Source organism: Sapajus apella, unplaced genomic scaffold, assembly GCF_009761245.1.
Source record: "Sapajus apella isolate SASKATOON/1434 unplaced genomic scaffold, GSC_monkey_1.0 scaffold2364, whole genome shotgun sequence".
Classification (NCBI taxonomy): Eukaryota; Metazoa; Chordata; class Mammalia; order Primates; family Cebidae; genus Sapajus; species Sapajus apella.
Window position 1 is genome coordinate 1 of NW_022439290.1, and position 10,037 is coordinate 10,037.

A 10,037-nucleotide genomic window follows, 5' to 3' on the forward strand; every position below is an offset into this window, starting at 1 on the left:
AGGGCAGACAGGATGGGAGCCGGGGTGAGGCATCTTTTGCACAGTCCTAGGAGGGAGGCAGGAGCCCTGAGTCTCTCAGTACCAGGCACCCATGCCATGGAAGACCTCAGTGCCCATGGGCAATAAATGAAGGTTTCACCAGGAGCCATAGGCCCCTGCCTTCTGGTCTCAGGTGTGGCTTCGTGTCCTGGTGGGTCCTGAGGGTGACTCCCCCTAGGGAGGAGGGGAAGGGCATCTCACCTGCACAGAGCAGCTCTCAATCCACAACCAAGGGGACTGCCCAAAATTGCCCCACTGCAGGGACAGGGATTCGTGGTGACCAGGGCTCCTCAAAGGCATATGACCCCTCCCCAACCCCCACTCACACACCCCCAACAGAACCAAGTTGTGGTTGCTAGGGCAACCACCTGGAGCTCAGCCCCTTCCCTGGCCCAATCAAACTGGGTGCACACTTATCCCCAAGTGTCCCCAGAACACTTATCCCCAAGCACTGAGTCACCTTGGGTGCAGGACTCTGGTCTCCTGACAAATGTCCCCATATGTCATGCTCAGGGCAGCAGGCTGGGCTGGCCAGGAGCCTCACCAGAGAGCTCTGGCCCTGCTCAGAAACATTCACTGGCTTGGACATCACCATCTTAGTGAGAGCTGGGGCTCCATGCAAGGTCCCCCTCTAGGCAGATAACCTGACTTTCTGTCCCATTCTGCCCTTCCCAGCTCATCTGTCAATCCCTAAGGCTATGCAGCAGCTACCCCCATCAGGCCCTCAGAGCACTGGAGCCTCACCCACCTCCCCAGGGGCAGGACACTGATCCACTTCTGCACCTCCAGCAGCTGCTCAGAGTCTTGGGTCAGTTCCATGGTGTGGCTGTGGAAAGCCAGGGGCAGGAGGGTCAGGGCAGCCGGGGTCTTCCCCTCCAGTATGGCCCCTGCACCTCACTCAACTCACCTCAGAATCCAGTGGCTCCAGTGGAGGGGCTTGGCCGTCTGCAGGTGGCTGTACCCTGGGAAGAGGACATCATGTTACCTGTGGGAGAGGAAGAGCAGGGGCTCGGGTGGAGGCTAGGGCTAGGTCTGCTGGTGACACAGGAACCCTGCAGGCCTGGGTCATCCCTAAAAGAAGTGTTGTCCTGCAGCACTGCACCTGAATGAGGGATCCAGGATCTCCCAAGGAAAAATTGCTCTCAAGGGAAAAAGAGGCCGGAAGTGTGGCCATGTGAACCACACACTGGGCCTGAGCTGTGGGGCTCCTGGGGTGAGGCTTTGCCAGGAACACCCAAAACCTGGGCCTCTGTCACTCAGCATCTCTGAGTGGGTGCCAAAAAGGGGAGGAGGCCAGTGTCGGGTATGACTTGGCCATGGGATGTTTCGTTTGAGGACCCAAGAAATAGCTGGGGCTCATAAAGAGCCGCTCCAAGCAGGTGGGACACCCTACCCCTCGTTCAAGTCACCATTTTTGTATTTTTAGTAAAGGCAGTGTTTCACCATGTTGGCCAGGCTGGTCTCGAACTCCTGACCTCAAGTGATTCACCTGCCTCTGCCTCCCAAAGTGCTGGAATTATACGCATGAGCCACTTCACCTGGCCTTTTTTTGTTTGTTTTAAATAAATCAGCTTTGCTGCGGTATCATTCATATATAATTTACCCATTTAAACCTTACACTTTAGTGTACAACCATCACCAATTTAAGAACATTTTCACCATCCCCTAAACAAATTCTATACTCAAGGCCAGGTATGGTGGCTCAAGCCTGTATTGCCAGCTCTCTGGGAGGCCAAGAGGGAAGAATCACTTAAGGCTGGGAGTTCAACCAGACTGAGCCACATAGTGAGAACCCATTTCCACAAAATATTTTAAAAATTCACAGGTGTGGTGCACACCTGTGGTCCTATCTACTCAGAAAGCAGAGGTGAATGGATCATTTGAATCCAGGAGTTTGAGGCTGCAGTGAGCTATGATCGAGCCACTGCTCTGCAGCCTAGGTGACAGAGCAAGAAATCTTCTCTGAAGACAACTTAAAAAATTAAAAATGTGGCCAGGTGCAGTGGCTTATGCCTGTAATCTCAGCACTTTGGGAGGCTGACATGGGTGGACCACAAGATCAGGAGATTGAGAACATCTTGGAAAACAGGGTGAAACCCTGGTCTCTACTAAAAAATACAAAAATTAGCTAGGTGTGACATGAACCTGTACCCCAGCTACTCTGGAGGCTGAGGCAGGAGAACCACTTGAATCCAGGAAGCAGAGGTTGCAGTGAGCCGAGTGCCACTGCACTTTAGCCTGGGCACAAGAGCAAAACTCTGTCTCAGGAAAAAAGCTAAAAATTTAAAATTTGGGCCAGGCGCAGTGCCTTATGCCTGTAATCCCAGCACTTTGACAGGTCAAGGTGGGCAGATCACCTCAGCTCAGGAGTTCGAGAGACCAGCCTGGCCAACATGGCAAAACCCACCTCTACTGAAAAAAATACAAAAATTAGCTGCATGTGGTGGCACTCACCTGTAATCTCAGCTACTTGGGAGGCTGAGGCAGGAAAATCACTTGAACCCAGATGGTGGAGCTGGCAGGCAGGAGAGATCGCACCACTGTACTTTAGACTAGGCAAGAGAGCGAGACCCTGTCTCAGAAAAAAAAAAAAATTAAAGAAACCCTGAACTCAGTAGCAGACACTCCCTGTTCCTCCTAGCAGCTCCACCCCACCTCCAGGGTGACAGTTTGTGTGCCCTTGTTTCCCCCCAGGTCTGAGAAACAGGGTTCACAGGGAGTTGAGGAAGAGCAGGTGTCTCTAACAACACATGGTGACTCCTCAGCAGCTCCCCATCCGGGTCTGCAAGGAACAAATCCACACCCAAAGACACCAGATCCCAGAAGCCAAAGCCTGGGATGATGCCAGCAGGAGGCAGCCTTTGGCTCTTTCACCAGATGGGCTGGGTAGGGACACGGAATATGAGATGGAAGATCTAGGGCACAGGCAGGGTGGGGAGAGACTCTGGCTGCTCCAGGCACAGCCAAGATAGCACCTTAGCTTCCTTCCCTCAAATCCATAAAGGGTGAATTTTACTTTTTATTTTTTGAGATGCCGTCTGAATCTGTCTCTTAGGCTGAAGTGCAGTGATGCAATGTCAGCTCACTGCAACCTCCGCCTTTCAGGTTCAAGTGATTCTCCAGCCTCAGCCTCCCACGTAGCTGTGATTACAGGTGCACACCACCATGTCCAGCTAATTTTTGTATTTTTAGTAGTGACAGGGTTTCACCATGTTGGCCGGGCTGCTCTTGAACTCCTGAGCTCTGGTGATCCTCCTGCCTCTGCCTCCCAAAGTACTGGGATTACAGTTGTGAGCCACCACACCAGGCCCCACGAAGGGTGAGTCTTCCCTGACTGCTGGGTTACACTGGCATGGACTCGAGTATTAGGGCCTGCAGGAAATGCCCCACTACTGGCTGCCCTGCCTTGATCCTAGAGTTCTGGTATGTGCCTGTCCCCTAGGGCCTGGCACCCCCAACCTGTTCAGCCCTGCCACCTAAATCTGCTATTTAGGCTGCGATCACACCTGTCTGCCCCGTTGCTCTCCCTGGGGAACTCACACTTCTGACCATTCTACCATGGTCCTGATGAGCTCCCAGAGGAGACCCAGGAGCATGGAGCAGGTCTGCAGCATCCACAGCCTGAGGTCCATGACCACCTGCATGAGGAGGAGGTGGTGCTCAGTAAGGCCGACGTGCTGATTCCCTGGGGAGCCAGGACCCTGATGAGCTCTAACTGCCCCCTGGGCTCCCCATGGTTGGGACAGCACGGAGCAGGGGACTGGAAGAACTAGAGGCACCTGATCATTCCGGCTATGTCCCGTGTGCAGTTTCCCTGTGGTTTCGCCAATAAGCTGAGCTCCTGGAGGTGAAGGGAGGCACAGGGTCACAGTCTATATGCCCACAGGACTCAACCCTTTGGGCATATAGACTGTGCCACATCAGCCCTGTCAACCTCCCTCCCTACTCCAGGGCTCTGGGTCCTGCCCAAATCTCTCACCATTTCTGCTGAGGCCTTTTTTTAAAAAAATAATTTTTTGAAGTTATAGAATCTCACTGTATTGCCCAAGCTGGTCTCAAACTCTTGCCCTCAAGTGAACCTCCCATCTCAGCCTCCCAAAGTGCCAGGATTATAGGCATGAGCCGCTGCTTCTGGCCCATGTCCTGAGGTCTCTGCTGCTGTCTGCCAATGGTGAAGTAAACAAAATGATGGTGCTAATGCTCAAAGTGGCCCAGGGCCAGGTGGAGAAGGGAGTTCAGGAAAGTGATGGGGCTGCAGGGGTCTTACCTTCAGGTGGCGTTCACTGGCAGTCCTCATCATTGGGGTTGAGACTGAAGGTGCACTGGGCACAAACCTTAGTCACCTATAGTGGGGTGGCAGCAACGCTGGGGGTCAGGTGAACAGGTATCAGCAGCCAGGAGAGCCCCTGCCCTGGTCCCACCCTAACTCTCATGGCTAACTGTCACTGTCCAGTAGCTGAGTCCTGGAAGCCCACGCTGGGAGGGGGCATCTTGGGCCCAGCACACCTTCACCCATGAGCCACGGGGGCTACAGGGTCGTTAAAGGATGGAGAGAGGTGGTCATCAAGGCACACAGTTAAGCAGGATTAGGATATATAATTAGTTCAATGTGAAACCACAGACAGACAACACTGCTATTTGCTCAGCCTGGGGGCACATGAAGGGGCCTCAGGTGGGGCTTGGGCCAGGGGAGTACCTCATAAGCTGCCTGTTCCTTGAGCACGATGTGTACCAAGGGGAGCTGGAGTGAGGGCAGCACCATGGGGAAGGGACATGATTGCCACCCTGAGCTGTGTGACCTTAGACCAGACCCCTCTTCTCCAAGTAAGACCAAACAGGTGATTTTGGGAGCCAATGCCTGACAGCCTGGATTTTAGCTTCATGGGTGGATGGGAACCTGTGAGGGTTTAGAGATGCTGGGAGAACCTTTTCCTGGGAGAGCTTTCCAAACAGAGCCACCCTGGGACCCACTAAGAAAGGATCCTGCCGGAAGCCTTCACCGCTGTCTTTCTCCACACCAGTGGTGATGGTGTCATGGATGTAGGTGGTGGGTGTTGTGTACAGAAGCACAGACCGCTGTAGTCCTGCCGAGTTGAAGAAGTCAAAGTCTGTGTTCTGGACAAACTAACCCTTGGGATATCTAGGGTGGGAGAATTGTGGTTCGCTGGGTCCTTGCTCTGGGTCCTTTGACATCAGCTGGAATGTCTCCACAGCCTTGCCAGATCCAGGGCCTCCAATCTTCAAAGGCCACCCTATCCCTAGCAGGAAGACCACAGGGTGGAGCGGGAAGGTGGGTACAACAGTGGAGGCAGGATGGTATCCACTTAGAGCTGTCGGTCATGTAGTGCATGGTCCCTGGTGGCAGGGGGAAGGGGGTGAGTGTGTTGTTGATGGTGATAGTGACATAGAGGTGGGAAGGCAGGGTCCCCACCTGGACCAGGCTGCTGATGTTGGCCTTGAAGGGGAGGTAGCCCTTCTCATGGTATAGCACATAGAACCCATTCACCCACTGCAGACACAAGAGATATGGGGAGGAGGTGGCAGGTCAGGGCATTAGGAGAGGCCCTGCTATGGGGCACTCCCTCACATAACCTGCAGCAGGGGGCTCAGAGGCCTGCCAGCCACATGGGAAGAATGGCATCCCAACAGGGTATATCAGGCCACCTATCCCTCTACACAGGGCACAGCCCCCAGGGCAGGGCAGGACAGGGCCCCCACCGTCCCACCCCAGGAGACAAGCTGTGGCTGGCAACCAGAGGTCCCATGTTGTTCAGCAACAATGCCCACCCACCTGCCCTACCTGCTCCTGGCCACACTGACCATGATGGTATAGGAGTGGGCACTGCCAATCCTCAGCACCCCTCTTGTGCACAGGTCCTGGGTCCACCGCTCCAGCAGGGTCACCTCCAGTTCACACCACACCCAACCAACAGAATGCCACAACTGCCAGTCCTAGTAGATGTCTTTGAAGCTGGAGGGAACCAACACGTCCAGGGTGGTGCCCGTCTGCACAGAGAAGGGCCGGGCTCAGCTTCTAGGCCCCCAAAGTGATCCGAAACCAGCGTGCTTCTCAGTTGTGCCACCAGGCCTATCAGTGAACAGACAGATAATTTGCAGGTGACAGGTCAACTGCCAGGGTGGTTTGTGCACCTGGGCCAGTGGGGCCAGGAATTCCTCCTCGGAGTGGATAGGGCCCAGTATCTCCCGAGACAGGATGAGCCCAGGGCCACATCCCAGACCTAGGCAAGAAGTTTCAGACCCACCACTAAGAGGCAGATGACCCACTGCCTGGCAGGGAGGAAGGCTGGTTGGGGGATTGGGGGGGGCTTTGCCTAGCACACTGTAAGTGGGGCTCATGCTGGCACAAAGCCCTCTCCTTTCTTCCTCCTATACTGAATGCCACAAAGTCAGAAAAAGAGGATGCAGAGAAGGCAAAAGCGTCCCAGACATCAGCCCCACATCTCTTCTGACCACATCCAAGTCAGGAGGGGAACAGGGGTGGCGTCCTTGACCTGATTTCATGTCCTGTCTGCTATCTGAACCTTGGAAACCAAGGTACTCTCCTGCCTCAGTAGAGCTGACCTCAGGATGTCTACACTGTCTCCTCCTCTGGGATCCCCAACCCAGCTCTGTGCAGCACATGCCGCTCTGGTCAGCTGAATGTTTGAGTGGCTCATACCTGTAATCAGTGCTTTGGGAGATCAATGTAAGAGGTGAGAGTTTGGCTTGAGGCCCAGAGTTCGGGACCAGCCTGGGCAAGGTAGTGAGACCCTATATTTAAAAAAAAAAAAAAAAGAAAGAAAGAAAGAACGTTTTTGTGTGTGTGTGTGTGTGTGGTTTGTTTTTAATTAGCCAGGCATGCAGGACCCAGCTAACTTGCAAAGCTTGCTAGAAGATAGCTTGGGCTCTGAAGATAGGAGTGCACCACTGCACTTCGGCCTGGGCGACAGGGCCAAATACAGTCTCAAAAAAAATGTTAAATATTAAAAACAAACAATAAAAAGAAGGACACTGCCTGGGCTCAGTTTTTGCCTCCAAAGGGGGCTCGGCAGGGGCGCTTCCTCCCTCTCCGGCCTCCTCTGCCCTGGCCCTCCCAGGTCCCCCTGTCTCCCAAACCCACCCCCCAAGCCCGTTGACCTTTAACCCTCCTCCAAGCCCCCAACTCCGGGGCGCCCAGGGGAGGGAGCCTGCAGGGGGCCTGGACTCCCCTACTCCCTTCGCCAGGCTTCTGGGCACCTCCCAGCTCTGCCCCCACCCCTCACCTCCCACAGCAGCTGCGGCTACCACTGCTCCTGAAGTCCTGGCGCATGTGGTCGGGGAAGTCAGCGTGGAAGCTCCCGAGGCTGTCCAGCGACTTGTGCTCCCACGACGGGCTCTCCTGGGGGTACGGCATTCCACCTTGAAGCACCCGCCCGGGGGTACGGCATCCCGCCTGGAAGCACCTGTGTGCAGCCTCACAACAGCGGCCTGAGTGCCGCCCACACCACCGTCTGCTCCTAGGCCACACTTCCGTCTCTGCCGCTCAGGGGCGGGGCTAAGAGCAGTGTGGAAGGAGCCTGGCGGACGGGTGGTGTGACGTGCTGAAGCCGTCAGAGCCATGTTGGTTGAGGGCGAGTGCCAGTCCTAGAGACGCTGGGTGGGGCCAGGCGCTTCCCAGTGAGGCAGGCAGCTGAGAACCCTGGGCTAGGCCTTTGGGGAAGCAGGATCCTCCTCTCCAGCCAAGAAGGGCGAGGTCTGTTCCCCACCCCGGCCCAAGCTGGACGATCCAGGGGCAGGCCAGGACAGAACCCTTGAGACATGTGGGATTCCTATTTTTCTTTTTCCTGAGATGGAGTCTCACTCTGTCACCCAGGCTGGAGTGCAGTGGCGCAGATTCACTGCAACCTCGGCCTCCTGGGTTCAAGCGATTCTCCTGCCTCAGCCTCCCAAGTAGCTGGGATTACAGGCGCCCGCCACCACACTGGGCTTTTTTGTATTTTTAGTAGAGATGGGGTTTCACCGTGTTAGACAGGATGAATTTGATTTCCTGACCTTGTGATCCGCCTGCCTGAGCCTCCCAAAGTTCCCCTGTTTCTTCAAGGAGCACCTCCACTCACTTTCCCCAGCAGGACTCCAAGCAGGCTCCAGAGGAGCCTCTTCCAAACCTGCCGGGTGCAGCCTCTTGCAGGGATGCAGATCCTTGAGATGCAGCCCAAGCCTTGACCCCTGGGCCTCTGGGGCCCCCACCCTAACCCAGGGGTCAGAAGCAACCTCTTGGCCTTACAGGCACATAAAGATGCAGGGAGAGGGATTGGGCGAACTGGCTCAGGCCTGTAATCCCAGCACTTTGGAAGGCCGAGGTGGGCCGATCACTTGAGGTCAGGAGTTTGAGACCAGCCTGGCCAACATGGTGAAACCTGTTAGCTTCTACCAAAAATACAAAAGTTAGCTGGGCATGGTGGCCAGCACCTGTAATCCCAGCCACTAGGGAGGCTGAGGCTGGAGAATCGCTTGAACTTGGGAGGCAGAGGTTGCAGTGAGCTGAGATCACAACACTGCACTCCAATCTGGCAAGTCTCATCTCAGAAAAAAAAAAAAAAAAAGCCAGTCTCAATGGCTCAAGCCTGTAATCCAGCACTTAGGGATACCGAGGTGGGCAGATCGCTTGAGGTCAGAAATTTGAGACCAACCTGACCAACATGGAGAAACCCCATCTCTACTGAAAATACAAAAATTAGCTGGCATGGTGGTGGGCACCTGTAATCCCAGCTATTCAGGAGCCTGAGGCAGGAGAGTCACTTGAACCCTGGAGGTGGAGGTTGCACTGAGTCAAGAACGCACCACTACACTCCAGCCTGGGCAATAGAGTGAGATGCCATCTCAAAAAATGAAAAATAAAAAGTTTATTTAAAAACTTTAGAATGACCAGGCGTCGTGGCTCATGCCTGTAATCTTAGCACTTTGGGAGGCCAACAAAGGTGAATCACCAGATCACAGGATCAGAGGTCAAGGTGAAACCCTGTCTCTACTAAAAATACAAAAATTAGCCAGGTGTGGTGGCACATACCTGTAATCGCAGCTAATCAGGAGAAAAGAGAATCGCTTGAACCCAGGAGGCGGAGGTTGCAGTGAGCCGAGATTGCACCACTGCACTTCAGCCTAGGCAACAGAACAAGACTCTGTCTCAAAAAAAAAAAAAATTAAAAAGCCAAGTCAGGTGTGGTGCCTCACACCTGTAATCCCAGTACCATGAGAGGCTGAGGCAGATGGATCAATTGAGGCCAGGAGTTTGAGTCAAGCCTGGCCACAATGGTGGAACTCCATCTCTAATAAAAATAAAAAGATTAGCTAGACATGGTGGTAGGCTTGTAATCCCAGCTACTCTGGAGGCTGAGGCAGGAGAATCACTTGAACCTGGAAAATGGAGTTTGCAGTGAGCTCAGATTGCACTACTGTACTCCAGCCTGGGGGACAGAGCAAGACTCTGCCTAAAAAAACAAACAAACAAAAACTAGCTGCTTGTGGTGGTGTGTTCTTATAGTCCCAGCTACTTGGAAGGCTGAGGCAGGAGGATTGCCTGAGCCCAGCAGTGGGAGGCTGCAGTGAGCTGCGATGGCAAACTCTGTCTCTACTAAAAATATAAAAACTAGCTAGGCGTGGTGCTGGATGCCTGTAATCCTAGCTACTCAGGAGGCTGAGGCAGGAGAATTGCTTGAACCTGGGAAACAGGGGTTGCAGTGAGTCAAAATCACATCATTGCACTACAGCCTTGGTGACAAGAGCAAGATTCCATCTCAAAAGAATAAATAAAATGAAGAAGGATGAGGAAAAAGGAAAGAGGAAAGGGGGAGGAGGAGAAGAAAAAACAGCCAGAGGAGGAGGAGAAGAAGAAGAAGAAACAGCCGGGGGTGATGGCTCATGCCTGTAATCCCAGCAATGGAGGAGGAGGAGGGGAAGAGGAGGGAGAGGGGAACAGGAGGAGAAGAAAAAACAGCCAGAGGAGGAGGAGAAGAAACAGC

General features: G+C 54.0%; 2 pseudogenes; both read right to left on the reverse strand.

Moving 5' to 3' along the window:
- Positions 1 to 735: 735 nt before the first annotated feature.
- On the reverse strand, positions 736 to 4,336 carry LOC116547210 (annotated as a pseudogene).
- Positions 4,337 to 5,163: 827 nt separating this feature from the next.
- On the reverse strand, positions 5,164 to 7,432 carry LOC116547211 (annotated as a pseudogene).
- Between the last annotated feature and the right edge of the window lie 2,605 nt (positions 7,433 to 10,037).